The 18941-nt window shown below is 32.7% G+C and overlaps 1 long non-coding RNA gene across 1 annotated transcript in view; it reads right to left on the reverse strand.

The window, feature by feature from the left end:
• Positions 1–18941, reverse strand: part of LOC118679840 (uncharacterized) — a 51725-nt gene that overhangs the window by 12494 nt on the left and 20290 nt on the right. The window contains exon 2 of the long non-coding RNA XR_011394961.1: positions 13015–13269. This is a non-coding gene — a long non-coding RNA (uncharacterized lncRNA). The remainder of the gene's footprint in view (positions 1–13014; positions 13270–18941) is intronic.

Here is an 18941-nt window from a genome sequence, read left to right on the forward strand (position 1 = left end):
GAATGGAGAAGTACTTCTTTTTGCACAAGCTATTCAGTAATCACTTGGTGTCGAGCTGCGCCATACCTTAGATTTTCTATAAGCAATTACAGTTTATTTCAGGTTTGAAGTTTTTAAAATCAATAAAAAGAATCCTATTCTCATCTCTGGTGTTAATTTTACAAGCGTAAAGTGGTCTAAAATCTATAAACACAAATTGGTAACATTAAAATATGCGGTTATACCATTTTAATGGGGTATCCTGGTGCTATTTTGTATTAAATTTGGCTCGCTATTTTTATAAATATATATTATAATGGTATATAAATTATATGTAATTTTTTTTTTTTTTATAAAAGAGAGCGAGTGAAAATTTTGCGAATCGATGACGGCTATTATAAGTTTATATATTATATAATATTATATATAGTTAAAGCAGGTGGAAGTATATATTTACTTCCTCGAAAAATACAAAGTAGTTTATAGATTTCTCAGCGCAATATGATATTGTTGAGAAGAATCTCTGCCAAACAATTGCTGAAAATAACGTGTGATCGAACGTGTAGGCACCAAATTCATGTCATTAAAAGCTTTGTGGAATCATTATGTAAACTGTTAAGCTACCAGCGAATACAAATTCAAACGCCTACAGACAATATCACCCTTTTCCTATTAACGCTGCCATTGTTGTTTTTGCTTTGTTATTTCTCTTTTTCTTTTGTTGTTGCTTGTTTTCTTTGCAGCATTTTTTGTAGGTTTCACTCAAACCACAACAAAATTATTGTTTTTGCTTTGCAATTTCTTTGCGGTTGTTAACATTGTCTTTGCCATTTGTTTTTGCCACTCCAACTGCAATTGCACTGGTACCTTTTTAATTAATTTCGCAAACTTCGAGCACACGCACGAGTTTACTCGTGCATATAGCGCACATATGTAGTGTTCTGAATATTTTATGTAGATATATATATGTACCATATGTAAACTGATATGTATATATGTGTGTACATCTAAAACTACCATTGCAGAATTCAAATTGGTGCGTTAAAATACTCAGAAAAAAATCTTTTTATACTGTTCCAACATGTTGCAAAAAAGAGTAGAATAGTTTTGTTTACCTAATGGCTGTTCTTACCACCTTAAACTAAACGGGTTATGTAAGTATATATAATTTAAGATATCGTTTATCGTATAACTTGGTATACATGTTCCTTGGCACACAAGGGCCCCGCCTACAAAATTCCATAACTAAGCTCCACAATGTGTTAAAAAACTTTTATTTCGTACACTATAGGCTCTATGGCGTATATAGGGGCATCTGTGGCGTGAAATATTTTGGAAAAGTGAGTGTGGCCCGCTCATTAATAGGTTTAATGTATACATATATCTCACAAATCAACAAAGCTTCTCAGGACAAATATTTTCGGTATAGAAATGGATAAAAAAAAACACGACGCCGACTCCACATATAACGGTTTAGTTAAAAACTGCAAAAAGTGCGATAACTTACTAAATAAATGCGTGAGAAACATTACATTTTACACCCATACTGGGTTTGAGCTTCATAGGAGCCGGTATCAGAATTGGACAGTGAGAGTGGCATCGCGAGTTTTTAGTTGAAACGCCATATCTCAAGGCCTGCTTTACCAATTTCAACCAAATTCGGGACTTAACATTACCCTGCCATTTCTATTTCACGGTGCGAAATCGGACCACAACCACTTAAAAATTTAATAATATACCAAATGAAGGTATTTCCCCAGCTTTGATCATTACGAGAGTAATACATGTTCGGTTATGTTACGTCCACACTTAGCCCTTTTTACTTGTTTAATAATGAAGTCTCGCACAATATTTCAAAATGTATGCTTTAAATTATTTTTGAACAAAATGAATAGCACTTCCAGCTCCAAATTTCTTTTATCTCAAGTTGTTCAAAACATTTTATATTGCGCAGTGATTAGATTTTTAAGACGATCCACGCGAAGAACGATCAAAAACCGCAACCACATCAGAAGTCATTGAGCAAGTTCATAATATTGTTAGTGAAGATTCAAGTTTTAATTCAACAAAAACTGGATCGAAACCAAATTTCTCAGCACAATTTGGAGCATTTTAACCAGAAAACAACAGATCTCTTGTGTCGTTCTATAACTATGGATGAGACTTGAATCTACCACCATAATCCTAAATTAAAACAAGAACGTTTACAGTGACCTGAAGCTTGTTGTTCAGCTCCAAAACAGCTGCAGTCACAACGATCAGCAAAGAAGGTTATACCATCAGGTTTGCAAAAGGAATTTTGTTGACTGCTTATCTGCAGAAACGTAAAACAATCAACTCTGAATATTATTGCAGCTTTTTGGATCAGCTAGATGAAAAAATTCGTGGGAAAAGGCTTGGTTTACAGCACACAAAAATAATTTTTCATCAAGATAATGCGCTTGCTCACAAAGGTGTTTTAACAATGACAAAATTCAACGAATTAAAATACGAATTGCTTGAGCATTCACCGTGTTCACCATAGTTGGCTCCCAGCGACTACTACCTCTTCATTAACCTGAAACAATTCCTTCGTGGAAAGCGTTTTTCGTCGAACGAAGAAGCTTTTACAGCCGTAGATGGGTATTTTGCAGAGCTTCCGGAAAGTCATTATAGGGGTAGCATAAAATTATTAGAGGATCATTGGAATAAGTGTATTGAAGTTAAGAGAAATTATATTGAATAAAATTATTTATTTCGTACCAAAAATAGTATTTGTTCATTTGAGGGCAGAAACTTTTCAACCAACCTGTATTTGCCCTCAACATCCATACAACAAATGATATTTTTTAAAATGAATACATATGGTTTTGCAATTTTGTGTTATTAAAAATAATAAAACAATAACCAGAGAACGTAATTCAATATTCTTTGGCATTCTCTGCTCTTGTGATTGATTTGCTATTAACATTAATTGATGAATAGTAAAAGTGAAGAAATCAACATCGACTGTTTTTTGCAATTTTTTAATTTTTAGAATCAATTCATTTAAAATTTTTACATACTAGAGAGTAACAAAAAATCAATTATAATCATAAATCGATAAATCAATACAAATTTCAAAAAACAAAGCGAGAGGCAAATTTAATGATTCCCAGTTTTTATGCTGGGTAATGCATCTTATTTCTTAATTGTTTTATTATTTAATATTAAATTTTTCATGACATAAATTTTCGTGAAATACTGTTGAAGACTTGACTGCCGTCCAAAGAAAGTTAATCTGAGCACTGGTATTTAAAATTAGATCACCGAACAAATTCAAACAAAGTAGTTTTTAATGTCGGTTTGGGGAATCTTATTACAAGTATGGTGCAGGTATTAAAATAAACAGCTATGTAACATGTTATGCCGTTCTGTATAACGAATAATCCCACCGGTAACTAATTAACATATGACTTCTTCTGGTATAAAATTTAAGTAACAGTATATTTCTATTCTGAAGTTTCAATAAATACAGATCACATTTTTCTGTTAAGACTTCAAGACTCAAAAATCATCAAGATCTGAGCAATAATTTCTCACAGTGTAAACAAATTTATCGGAAATAATTGGTTTACTATATGGCAAATGGAAAACTTTAAATACAAGTAAAGTGAGTGCACCGAACGTAAGAACACAGTACAAAATGTACCTCGGTGTTTAAGGTGGTTGCAGAGCACCAGTTTGTGGTAATGTGGCATGAACGGCTTCCTCTGAAAGGAAATGTTACAGCTGAAGGCTGATGTGAAGGTGAAGACGTGAATGAAGAAGTTGAAAGGTGAATGTCACAAGGGTGATGACGTTAATTCTAAAATGCTGCAGAGCGGTGCAAACAAGAAAAATCAAAAACAAAAGGTATATTAAATGAGTAGTATGAGTGTGTGTGAGCAAATGAAAGTGAAAGCAGAAATGTTGCAGGAAACTAGTGTATGAGCATATGTTTACAAACATGTGTAAGTGTGTTTGTGTACTTGTATGCCCATGCTTGCACACTGCAACTTAATCATTATATGGAAAACAAATATGCCAACTATTTAGGAGCAAACTTTGTGGTAAACCAAAGGGGAAACAGTTTTGCTAAAGTATTGTTTAGCACGTATATTATATATATATTTTCGTACATACTTTTCTAATCGATAATAGTTAGATTATGTAAAGTCTTACTTTTATTTCTAGGATTAGCCATTATTTGTTGACATAATTTCCATATCTGGTTACCAATTTGATGCTTAAACTAAAATTTTGGTATATTTCTGAATTTGGTAATGAAACATATGGTCGATAAATAGTTGAATATTGCCTTATTTTTTTGTCAGTCATCTTTATCAGTTACTAACTATACAGGATTTTAGTTGAACATAGCTAATAAACTGTGTAATTCTCTAACACTGTTTCTCTCTTGGTAGAGAGTTATTCCTCAAGGCATCAATAATGCTAATCGAACTTTCAGATGTACGAGTAAAGGAGTAATCAACGAACTGATTTATTTCTTAACTACTTAACTCTAACTAACCGCATCGTACTCGAATTTGAAACCGACCAAAACAAGTCAACTCGGCACAATTCCTGTACTTTTTTCTAAAGCTATGATATCAACAATAAATAAAGATGCTACAACTACTTAACGAATAACTTCATGAACACCAAATTTAATTGTGATCGTGATACAGCAATCTTATGACTTAAGTTCAATGCGTGGACGAGGCTATGGAAACCTCTAAATTTATATGAAACTTCTTACCTCTGCAAGTACTTGAAAATATTATTCTGCTTTCGTACACCATGTCGTATAAGCAACACACAATTTAGCAGACACTTGTACTCATATGAAGGCTCCGAACGTTTAATGTATAAGTTCAGCTGTGTATAACTTTTAAAGGAATGCTTTAGGCCCCAAAATTTTTAACATTATATTAATATACCTGAACAAGCAAACATAAAAAACGTATATTGTTTTAAAATAATCTGTTTTGAGAGTGGTATTAGATAAAAAATTTAACGTATGTTTAATTTTAAGAGCGTCAGCAAAAAAACATCACCTGTTAAAAAACAGATGCGCGTATGAAGAGAACTAATATTCAAATATAGAAATTTCAAATAAAATCCTAGACAATACACATAGGTTATATTAATTCGCTATATGACTCACTTTTAAGGCATCACACTCAATAATATTGCAACTAAATGTTCTCTAAATAAAACATACTAAGTATTGTATTTGTAACAGTCGATATAAAAGTAAACAAGAATAAACAGCAATAATTTCGAACAACAATTTTAATTAGCTACATAACACAAAACTGTCGAGAAACAACAAAAATACTTGCTTAAGAAAATTAACACCACTGACTTTCCTTGCACTCAAAAATGATTTCAATAAGCTACTAACTTGGATTTCTTAATCAATTTCGTATAATGCATATTACCGTGCTCTGCGAACATTAGACCGCTAACTTCAATGGAACGCCATAGAACCAAAAACTGATAGACGCACCGTAAACGAACAAAGTATTTAGCAATTAATATAAGTCATAAAAATACCAAGGAAAAGTCAAGATAAAATAAAAGACTAAAGAGACTTTGCATAAAGAAAAAGAGCAGACAATAATGCCGTTATATATAAGGCATATATACAAGAATAAAAGTGATGCGCAAAGTAACGGTAATCGGAAAAAGTAATAGAATGCAAAACCACAAAATCCTCAACACAAAAGCCGTAAAATGTGATAACGAGTCGAAGGAAATCAGAGAGGCACAAGTTGTTCAAAGAACGATCCGAAAATATGTGCTCAAGTATGTTGCTGAGCGATCCGAACATGGAGCGGGAGTTGAATGTGGAAAATTCACTAATATAACAACAATAATAATTGTCACTATAACAACATACCAGCACTTGAGAGGTTATTAAAAATGCAACGAGAGCGAAGCAAAAAGTAAGCAAGACGCCACATCAGAAGCAACAATCTTAAGTTTTGAATCTCGAGTTCTAAGCATTCGCAACTCGAGGGGCAACTTTACTGCCTGGTATGGCATGGCTGTTGTCATACTTGTACTTACATGACAACTTACAGTATACTTGTACACGCTTGAAAGTTGAGACTAAAGTAGCTCGCCAATGTCATCAAGTGTGCACGCGCAAAAACGCAAAACGGAAGGAACACAAACACGCGCACAAATACACACACACACATACATGCATAAATGAATCGACTTGCGATATTTACTGAAAAGCATAATTAAAGTTTTCATCATACAAATAAGTGTTAGTTAGTAGTAAAGCAGCTAAATGACGGTGCATATTGAACGAGATTAATTAATGTGATTAATGTTGTTTTATTGATATTGCTAGCGTTGTTAAAATTGCTGTTTTTGATTTAATTTTTTATTATTGCATTTTAGTTTTGTTCATCGCGTTTCGGAAAGTATGTTTTCAACTAGCTGAGTCATTATGATTACGAAAACATTGAATGTGACATATTTTTGCTCACAATTTCGTATATACCAGGAAGGTAGGCTCAACTTGGAAAGGGTTACAATTACATTTTGGTCTCAGTATTCGAAACTTTTTTATTTAAGAAATTATTTTCACGCAATTCGGCATGAGTTATTATCCAACGCTATAACCTTCGAATATATTATTCACAACAGACTAATACAGCATTTTGTTGCCATTTAGAGTCACCCACCAAATCAAGCTAAAGATCTTTTAAAAACGGTTAGTTCTAGTTGTATTAAATAAGAAATTCTGTAAAGTATTCAATATATTAGACTTGTCAAATTAAACTGGTTCTAGAAATTGGTGTTAAAATGTTTTCTTTGTTAACAAGGCTCTTAAAATTGAATATTTATTCAAAAGTTCTTATGGTGAAAGTTAATGAAAGCTCTAAGAGACTATAGCTTCACTGACATATCACACGACCTTCGTAGTTTCAAATCGAAAGCAAGCTTTCATCCGCAGCCTTATTGTGATTCCACGATTTTACCCATGATTTCCATTTTCTCGCAATAGTAGAGCGAAAATTAAACTTCCTGCGAAAATCACGATGCCAAGCAAGAGTGGTTAATTAAAACGAAAAGAGTCTGCAGCAAGAATTTCCATGAAAATCGAAAATTGCAGCCAGTGGAAATTGTAACAAAACCATGCAGAAATAAAATCGCCAAAGAAACAAAACTAAGCACTCAATTGAGGAGGATAGCGAAATAGTTTGTCGGTTGAAAAATTTGCACCTAACGAGACCACCTTAACAGCTGCAGCAGAAGTGATTATGAAACCACAAGTGGTCCTTCCTTCGTCAATTCTTACTCGTATTTAATATAACTGTAACTAGCAGAGTGAACTCCTTTTCAAGCAATCGCAGCTGAGTTGCATTGCATATGGCTTCCAACTGTATTATGCTGATATATAATATATTTTAGAATATAATATAGGTTTATATGTACCTATGTGTGGTCCTGTTAGACCCTCCTTCTTTGAACTTGATTAACCAAAAAACTCTCGAGTATAATTTTGGTTTTTCCTTTAGCAATATATAGAAACGAGTAAAGTAGTTTGATTAATCTAACGGTTGCTCAGAATACCCAAAGCATCACTACAAATAACAGCTATCTCAAGTGTTTAAATGACATTTGTCCGGGCATCAGCACCGTGACCAAACTTAACATCTAAAGCTAGTCTTGATAGATATGTACGTAATATCAAAATGATCAGCATTCTGACCCGAATAGATTTTTGGTTTTTCCATACCAGTGATAACTTGCGTCAAAATTAGATGGTTTGATTAATGAGACTATTTCGCCAAATAAGTAACGAAACTCACATTGGGATTTAAAGCTTCCTTAAAAGATAGGAGGACTATCTATCCTAGTCCAGACTTAAAGTGAATTAACCATATAACAAATGAAATTAAAAACTTTAAAATTAACGATAAGGGCACTTCAAAACAATGGTCAAGATGAACCTATTACAACTGTTAAAACTAGTTAAAAACAAACATTCGGCGCGATTGTGAGAAGATAACATTTGCCAAATTGGAAAGGTGAAAACTTAAGCTGATAGGGTGGTCTTCATGGAACACAGTCGCGTTGGCCATGTGTCTAAAAATCTGTTCAGAAACTAAATTATTTAAAATTCGCAAACCACTAAAGTGTATGCCTAACAACACACCATTATATTATTAGCTTAAATTTATATTAAATAATATTTGTCAGTTTTTATTCAAGTAGAAATCTTTAAAAAGCTTTATATATTTAGTAACAATTGTAACAGTTACTTTCTGGCTTCATTAAAGTTTATTTATGTTAAAGTATGCAAACGAAATGCATAGAAGCAACTTGTCAGGAATTTCGCAGACTAAGTTAACTTAGTTAGCATTCCAACTGTTATTTCACTCCTTAAGAAAAATATCAGAGAAAAATCGCAACAAACTTTTTTTCGCGCTCTCTTTTTTCCATGCTAATTTCATCGACTGTTTTCCACAGCTGTCCTTCAAATATCCCCACCCAATGGACAAAAGAATAATTTCCAATTTTATTCACAGCTAACAGATTGAAGTGTGACATTATTAGCGAAAGCGTGACATTGCAAATGAGAGTACTAAAAACTAGAAAAATAAGTATAGAGTGATAAAAATTGTGAAAGCAATAAACATATTGTGTCCTGGCGATAACGAAAGGCAGCATTGCCGTCGTAGAAACACTACTGCATTCGTTAGGGTCAGACTCTTCTGTCTCTTGTAACTTCTTCTAGTCCTATCATCACCCGCATTGCTTACAACACTGCAAGGACGTTACACAGATTTGTCACTTTTTATTAACGTGAATTTTCTCATTGGTTGTTACAGTTATTTTGTGTTGTTATTGTTTTAGCTGCTGTTATCGTAAATATACCGTTTTGCTTGTTTCTGGGAAAGCGTGAATTAAAGTTTCTAAACTTCATTTCATTAAGATAATGGCGACAATAGCAAATACCCTACAGTTCGTCAATATTGAAGCAAAGTGGCATCTTCACAACGCTTGACGTTGCAGCGACTAAATTAATTTGCGTAGTTGCCAATTTACCTCATCAAAAAGTCCGTTTTTACTCTCTTAATTTTGTTTGCGTTTTTTCTGTCGCCATCTTCTCTTTAAGAGTGCGGATGGATGCAGTATAGAAGGTCCTTCGTTTCTGAGAAAGTAGAATTTTAACTACAAAACTTATTTTAATTAACAACTTATCGGAGATTAAGTTTTGGAGGTATAATTAGTTGAGTAGTCGTTAAATATTCACACCACCACTACGCAGGACTACTTTAGTTCGATTCCAACTTCTGGTTAGTATCGCAAGTGTTGTTAAACAGCGATTAACACTAATAAAATATTAGTAAGCCTCTCAGCGTATTTTATTCATAAAATCAGTACTCATAAAATACCTTCGTCATTCGGAGCGATTTAAAACTTGAGGATCCCTTCATATGTGGCTTAAAAAGATGGTTCGTATAAAATTCGAATTAGTATGACCAATTTTTGGCAAAATCGTGGTGCCAATTTGAGACTTTTTTTGGCATAAGAATGGAAAACTACGGTCGTGAAAATACCCACTAGGTGGGCTCGATTCGAGTTATGATCAAATCTCATAATAAGGCTAAATATTGTGCATATGGCTTTTATGCGTTGAAAATGGTAAAACTTAGCTCTCTCTGTGGTTTCACAAACTATCATTAAATTGATTATCGATAAAGTTTAAAGGTGAAGTGATTATTGAAATGCTGTATCTCAGACGTAACATAAGTATACAAGTATACTAACATTCTTTTGATAATATTTGGATACCAGAGATTTTCGAATTTAATCTTAAAAAAGTGTGTCATGAGATTTGGTTCAAAAAATTATGAGTTTAAAATTTTGTTGATTTATAATGGAAGCAAAATTTTCAAATGACTACAAATTAAGATTTCAAATCAATGGTCCCAACTGAAATTGTTCTACTCGGCCGTATAGAATTTATGAAATGATTTAGTGCAAGAAATGTTGAGATGTCAGTATGAATTTTGGGCATGAAAGCAAGAATTAAATGGTATATAACCACAGATTTTACTGTTATTAGATCTTTACTATTGGTATCAGAATGTTTTTGGTAAGACCCTTAATCGAAACATTCTGCGCAGAATATTTAAAAAAACCAACGAATCTCTCAAAATATGGTAACTTAAAGAAAAGATATTTAAATATAATGAGCTTAATCCTTCTAAAAGGTCCACTATGAACACAGTATCTTATATACATATACTATACATGACAAGCGCAGAATGTAAGATGTTTGCCTAGTTTTTCAGTACAATGATAAAGATGAAGACAAGTATATTAATGGTGTTTCTTGAAATTAAATAGTTCCAGATATTTTTTTTATCGAAAGTACGATGCATATAGTAAAGGACAATATATTAAAGTGGGTCAAAAAAAACAATTGTTTTTTTACTGGGTACTCTAAAAACCTACAAACCAAGTTCATAGAACCAATATGAAAGTGATCAAAATTAGACGGTATTGCAACCAATGCACATTTAAACGAATTTCGCAAAGGAACTGAATTATTATGAACATTATCAACAACTTCAAACAAACTTAAATATGTAGTATTTATTACATTTATTGTTCTACTCAATTGCATATTTTTGCATATTTTCTCTATTTCTTTGTCGCTGTACTCTTCCTGTAAGCGATTTACTGTAAGGCATGATGAAATAGATGTATGTGGGCATCGACGACACTACACTTCCAAAAAAAAAATATAATTCATTAAATGAATAACAGGTTAGCAATAAATATCGCCTACTAAACATAGAATTATTTCCGCAACTTTGTTTACAAATTGAAAGTAAAGAAAAACATAAACTCTGTTGATGTCGCTTCAACCAACTAATTAACCTTGGAAAAAAATGGTAAAAAATTTAATTATCCAACAATGCGCTTGAAATTTATCTAAACATTTCTAACTCTCCAAAATAAAATGAACGTGGTCAATTAAATTTTCGTGAAAAGTTGCAATAAACCAACTACTTGCAAAGAAAACGAGAAAAAATTTTATTCACCAAAATAAAACGAATGATATCAAAGGTTATTTCCACTTCAATGTACTCTTTTTCACAAATAATTCTTGAAATTTAATGTGCATTAAAATGTAATTGTAACAGAATTTAATACTGCAACCAATATTGGACTTTGCAAACAAAATCGCAACCACAAACATCAACCAATTAAAATATCCTACCTATTATAATAATTTTTGAACTTCCGGCTTACTTTAATAAAATCGGTTGGCAATTTACCCAAATTTACCACCGTGGGGTGGTTTTCTATAATCTAATATAATGTTCACACCAACGTATAAATTGGTCGTTATGTATGGGTTATTTTAATAAAATAAGCTGCAAATGTTTGTCCAAGTGTGCCTTAGTTTAATAATCAAACCAAGTTAAGTCGATCCCGATTAATCATAGTTCCAACTTACCCAAAATAGGAAATTTAAATCGTCTGTTTGACTTTACATTGGCTAATATATTCCTTATTCTAATGAAAATAACCGGAAATGTTTTCTTGGTTATACTGCGTTTACGGTTATATACATGATAACGGTACATACCTTGTTCTAGACCCCATATATATACCTACATAGTTTTAAGGTTTTCTCCCCTCAATTTATTCTATATCCAATATATCGCTAATATATATAATATTTTCATGTTTTCTTAGAAATAATGTGGTTGGGTACTCAAAATTCATCAAATCGGTCTATTTGTTTCCCTAACTCTGGTGATATAACACAAATAATAAACGCAATAGTATTTGTAAATTTCCATGAACTTGGCTGCCTACAACTTTTAAATGGACTCATGAAAAAGTAACACTTTTCCAAGCAATTGAACTTTCTTTTTCGGTAGTCTCCATAATTTTCTCGCATTTTCAGGCATAAATTTTATATTTCCACAGAAAACCCCCACACTCATCAGCTTAAGTGGTTCAACATCTATACGTCTGAGTGAATGGGATTTTGTTTGCCACCTATTTGCCAAATATTTAATTGTATATGTGTGTGTGTGTGTGTGAGAGGTCTGTGCATATATTCATTCATTCGTTTGTAACCGCCCTGTGCCGAACTATGAGCATATTTACCACCTCCGAACGGCTTTGCTTGTTAATAGGCCACAAAGCTGAATCATTACAAAACCGCACATCATCCGCAGGCATAGGACAGCTAGGTAATGTGCTGGGCATACCATACTGCAGACCGTTTGTTTAGACCACAATCATTGTGTCACTGCAATACCTACCCGCTACGCAATAGATAACCATGGTAAGTTGGATAGACAAAGCTTTATCTACACGCATTAGGGTAGGCGAGAAAACCAAATGATCTGAGAGTGCATAGTCAGAAAAATGAGTCAGAAGAATGGACATTCAATAGAATTCAATATATTATATTTATGTTTTCAACACTCCATATATCTCTTTTCAACACCTATGGAATATGGACCTATGATAAAACTTGAAACATTGTAGTATATTTAACGAAAAGTGCTATAATAATGTTTTTTTTTTCAATATGCTGCAATTCAAAATTCAAAGCCAAATACTTCAATTTTGATGGCCAATTTCGAAAAATGAAGAATCCTATTATTTTCTTATGACTCAGTATATCGAGAGAAATTGGTTTTTTCTAATGTCTTGAAGAAAAATCGGTTTTTTAGTTCAATGTTTCTAGTCTATAAGGTTGAACTATACAATAGCTCTTATGAACAACATAAACTCTCATTATCAAATGAGATAGAAAATCAAGCAATCAGTGATTCTGATGATTTACACATATGCTCTCATATTGAACTCAACCGGATGAATCCATTATTACTACCACATGTAAAGTTTTGTACGAGAAAGCAGAACTCAGAAATATCGCAATGAGAAATGGCGAATCGAAAATAACTAGTACAAATTGCAGCTTCTTTACCATTTGTCATTTACGCACATTACAAAAAACGAACTTACCCTAATGTTGTCATGAATATCGTGAGTAACAATATGATCATCTTGTTTGCGAGAAAACTCGTTCTCAACAGTTCTGCTGGCACTTGGTGAGATATTAAAACTGAATTAACACTCGGCCTGCTGTGGCACAGTGCCTTCATTAATACAAATTACGCATAGAGCATCTGTAGATCAGCATTGCTGGCTATAATCCCTTCCAGAACCTTTGACAGCGAAGTCTCTGAAGAGTGGTGGTTTTTTACCCTTTTTTGAGTCCTGAAGGAAATAGAAAAATAATTTTGTTTTCAAAAAGTTAAGGAGTGTAGTTTTCTCATACGTAATTCATATCACCTCGCATATTTATGAATAAAGTTTTAATATTTGTTATTACTAATTGCCATTGACTCTCTTTTCTTTCGAAACCTACACAAAGCCTCTTACTAGGCATATCTATAAAGTAATAGAAAGTTGATTATCAGTGCTAATTAATCATGCCTGTTTCGTAGTACTTATATTAGCTTATCAGCTTCGTACAGTAAAACTAAGCAATCGGTAAATCATTAGGGATCCACTGGTAATGGCTTTATAGGTTTGGATATAAAAACACACACTTTCAATACGGCAATAGTAATACTTGATGAGGTTGGCGTAGCAGACTCGTTTCGGATATTCTTTCTGAATATAAGTTCAGATCTATTATTCGTATATTTTTTGTAAGGTCTAAGTAGGAAAACATACGGTGAGTTTTTTGTTTTTTTGAACTAAACTGGTTTTCGTTACCTTAAATAGCTTTCCAGCGTATATCTTTCGATTTGCGAAACGATTTATTTTGATAAACGTCCTAGCATTCCCCTTTTGGAATTACAATATTAAATATTTTAAAATATTTACATACATACTTAAGCTAAAACTTTTTAGCTTTACTTGTGTCACGCGTATTCTTCGTGCATTGATAAAATTTAGTTGGCAGTGACTCCACGATGAGGCGACTCAGCGAAAACTCTGCAACTTCAGCAGACAGACGTAAAGCACTTCCCAAAATCGAAATTAGCAGTAACAGCAGCAAGACATGAAAAATATTTCAACTTAGCTGAGTTGTGTAAATTTAATAAATTGCTGCTGTCATCCGTTACCACACATATTGCTCGTTTTCATATGACTAGCCGCAATCACGTCTTCATTCACTCGCATACCACAAATATTACAGAGTAGGGCAATCGTAATAAGGACTGAAATTTGTAGGCACCCAGTGGTAAGAATTTGAGTGGTGATGTTGGAGAGGAGTGATTTAAAAATTTGAAAAAAATGTATACAGTTCGTCAAATGATGTGAGGAATTGAGTTTATTGGCAACCTTCTTTTTTGGAAACGATTTGAACATTCACAAAAAAAAAACGAATAATTTTAGAATTCACTATGGAGGCGTTCCATACACTGCGAGCGTGCTAAAACTCCGCGAACACACAATATGAAAACTAGTCTTTTACTATTATCTCAACAATTCCATTTCAAACTGGGACAACAACAACATAATGGTGGTAATATATGTGAAGCGAGAGCTTCGACAAAATCGCAGATAACATTTGTGGCTGACGAGATGTGTAAATTAACGGTAGTTAGCATGACTTGGCGGAGGCTGAGCTGTTGGGCGTGTTTCTCGAAAATGTAGACTGCTACTGAAATATTAATTTGCAATGCTTACTTGCTAGCATAACATAACTAAATTCGGTTATACATTTGGATATACATACATGCGTAGACGTGTAAGCTTACTTATTTGAATTAATTCGGAATAACCATATATAAATGGCTTAACGGAAGTCCCTCATTGCGACGAAAAAAAGATAGAGACTAGAAGTTGAGGCAGAGTTCGTAGACTTTCGAAATGATTTTTGAAGCAACCAAACTAGGTCGTTTCTTTAATATACTTTATAAAGTACGAGTCCTTATTATGCCATTTATATTCAGCAATTACTATCTTAACTTAACGACGACACTGTAATATAGTTTGAAGTAATTTAAATGAAAGCTTTAATAACTCACAAGTAGAAAAATTAATTTTGCCGAAATCAGGGATATAAGCTGGTGTGTTGCCATCTTGAAAACGTTTTTTTACAAAAAATAATGTCGTAGCCAATCTTTACTGCAATTCGGTTTGAATCAATTTTTACCAGTGGATCATTAATTTGACTCATTCACACTTCGCTTAAACAGCATCAATTACTACTTTGAAATGATTTAACGATTGTGCGAAGCCAAGGTACTTATCGAACCATCCTCCCACATTTACTCTATTGATAAAGTCTGAAAAAAGAACACTCTAGTTTATTAGTTATAATATTCATAGATGCAAATAATTAACTAACAAAATGTAAGATGTAAAGTATAACATTTTTAGCGTAAGAGCAAAGAGGTTCTTTTGATTGTTCTGTTCCGATGATTGGCCGAACATGCTTATAGAAATTGGCAAATGAAAGTTCTTAGAAGTTTTACTCTGACTACTTTTTATGAAAGCCTTTTTTTTAGGATCCAAACAAAGTTATCTGCACTGCAGAATGCGTTTATAGATTTTCTGGGTATATTTTAGATACTGAGATGGACTCGAGTAGGTATACTACTGTTCGGGATAGTAGTCGATTCATTGTTGAACCAGTTTAACCGCAATTACTATTCAATTAGCTCTTCTAAGTTTCATATCTAGTTCGTGAATACTCAACGTCAGTATAAATTTAGTTTCGAAGTAATTTTGGTTCACTGTGGTCCTCGAAATAAATTTGGGTATTAACATAAATTGACATTAATTATATTTGCTCAGATATTTAGTTTAAAGGGTAAAAAGTAGTGACCAAATATTTGAACATACACTTCAATATATTATATTTAATTATTGTTTTCAACATATGTATGTATATTAAGTCCACACGACTTCTATATGCATACTTTATAAATAAACTTCACATTTGAGCTTATATATATTTAAACCCAAAACCATTTCAACAATTCTACATATGCAGAATATGTCCTTTTGTTTGCTGAACAGAGCTAGAAGTTTGTTCACACATACATTCATTTAGTTCACTAAAAGGGCCGAGTGTGCTCAGCCACAAGTTTCCGACACTTCAAGGAATGACACTTCGAAACTAACAAGCATAATACACATATTAGCTGCTCTTTTAGTGGCACGCATATGCGTAATGCTTGTGAGTGTGTCGCCAAGTTGGACATAAACTGAATATGCCCTCAGGTATGCACTTGATTCAGCAAGCATTTACTAAAGTCTTTTAAAGCTCAAGAGAATGTCAGCTGGAAATGTTGAGGGCGTTAACTCTTGTAAGTTATACCATTAGCTTACGAAATTAATATAAATATTTGTATGGGGTACTTGAAGGTATTTACTTTTGACACTATCAAATATTTTTGATTCAGTAGTTTTGAGATATTTTTCTATTATATATTTCTAAGTAATCCCGTGTTCTCTTCATGTCTTCATGCCAAAGCATCAGATATGTTTTACAATAAAACAACAAGGAGTTTACAAACGTCGTATCATCAGAACTCGAGGATTTTTATAGGGTGGAGGATATGCGGATTTTGGGTCTTTCGAAACCCCAGTTAAAAAATCGGAGTCCAAAAAAGGATAGTTATACTTAACAGAACGATAGTAATGAAAGCTCTAAGGAAGTAAATGAGAAGAATTAGTACCATTCCGAGTTATAGGCGTGGGAGTAAAAACTTCTTAAAAAATATGTGATTTAACTTTTATGAATATAACATATTTAACCGGCTGAATGTTCATGTGACATTAATTGCTTTTGTGGTTACCATATTTTAGTTATATAATTCAAATACACATATATATTGTACATCCAAACATATTTATATGCAAATTCGCCCTCGTTTGTGTAGGGAAGTGTTTGCTTTCCCAAGTGCCATTTGTATCACCTGAGTATGGCTGACTTGTAATTAAAGGGCATATGAATTCTAAATCAATCAAGTTACTGACACTGCTTATACAGGGGTGTGCATATGAATGGAAACGGTATTTATCAACTTTTGTAACCATGACCACAAAAACGGCTTTCTTTGCTCAGTATTTTATAGCTTGCTTTCTTTTATCAAAGTTCAAATACTCAAGTAAGATTGGAATAACTTTGGGTGGAGAAAGAAATTAGAAGTATTTATTGGCATAATTCAGAATATTTGTTATATGTATAGCTAACCATTAGCTAAAAATTTGAGCTTAAAATCAAGCAAAAACTTTTACATTTTAGAGAAACTATATGGATAAGGTAAGAACTCAACATAAAACGCCTCTATGGCTATGTTATTAAAATTCCATTTATTCTATATCAAAAATTGATAAAAGTGGTTTAAGAATTTTATATTTAATTCATAAATCGAATTCATTGCTTTTTGACTATAAAATCTTAAAAAAAAGATAAAGAAAGTTAGATCGGTTCATTTATTCGTCAATTCTGATTTCTGTCTTTCTGATTAATTATATAATGTGATATTTTAAGAATACTAAGGAAGCATGCCCGAAATGTAATTAATTATTAAAATTGGCTGTGATCAGTCCTCAATTTCGGTTATCCCAAAAATAATGAACACAGTGATTTCTATGAGCTTATTGTTCAGTATTAATGTAAGCTAACTTTTCGGTTATATTTTGTATCATATGTATATCGTCGATTCTTAACTTTATACCTCCACTTTTGGGTTACCTTCTTTAATTTATATAATTTGTATCATTTGTTATAGGAAGCTCTTTTGGCTTGAAAAGTTCTATTCGCCAGCTTGACATGATGATATTGAACGCAACTGTGCACAACAAATCTGTACTCTGTCACCCTATATACAAGTATATTATGAAATTATATTTATTATGCATGTATTCATATGTATGAGTATAAGTTTGTATGAATATTTGTATGTATTTTGAGGTAAGTTTGTATGTATTCGAAAGTTGTGATAGCCTATAGACACATGTTGGATTATCATTAAAATTAAAATTTCATCCTGCTAATTTCATATGAAAAGCCATATAGCTTTAGCACTGAGCTAAATTACTTGTGTTTGCAACAATACTTGCACAATTGTAATTTAATTGATGTCACTTAAGCGCTGGTAATTTGAATAAAAACGTGACCAAAACTAGCTAAAGCGGCAGGATCAACTTTGCATGCTTGCAGTCCTTATGAATATGAAAGAATGTATGAGTACACTATAGTTCGTTTTATAGGCGCGTGTTAACATGTTGAAGTCATTATGAAACCATTACATGCCGATTTCGTAGAGTGAGCTTATTATTTTCGTGATAAGTCAAATTAAAAGCGCATATTTTTGTACAAAGTATTTCTGAGCACATTTATCAAAAAATATACATTATACGAGGGCGAACCTGTAAGCCATTGGCGCTGGCTGTTTTTGAAAAATTATAGCCCAGTAAAATCTAATAATAATTACCTGAATTAACTATATACGATGACTGTCGAATTGTTCAAATTAGGCTGCGAACTACGAATTTAAGGTGGTTCCATGAGATTTTTTGTATTTTCAAACTTTAGGAAGTCACACGTTGGACAAAAGTTTAAATCAAATAAAATGGTTATAATAAAAGTAATTAAAAATTTTACGTTTACATATAATACTCATCCGCCCACCCTCAAATAAAAAAATATTTCTTCGTGTAACTCTGTGCTTGCCTGAACGAATTTATCGTTAGTATAAAAATACAAATTTTCTACTACTAACGTTCTTATTCCTTAAAATTCAATGACATGACATAATGTGATCATACTCATGGGGCAAAAAAATATTTCATAAGTGAAACCACATGAAATTACAGGTTTTCAAAGTCACTAAAAATTTAGAAACTTCAACGCAATACACGGTCTAAGTGGGTTTGCCTGGCGTGCAGTTTAACACTTCTCAAAACAGCGGCAGTTG

The sequence above is a fragment of the Bactrocera oleae genome, chromosome 2 (assembly GCF_042242935.1).
Source record: "Bactrocera oleae isolate idBacOlea1 chromosome 2, idBacOlea1, whole genome shotgun sequence".
Taxonomy (NCBI): domain Eukaryota; kingdom Metazoa; phylum Arthropoda; class Insecta; order Diptera; family Tephritidae; genus Bactrocera; species Bactrocera oleae.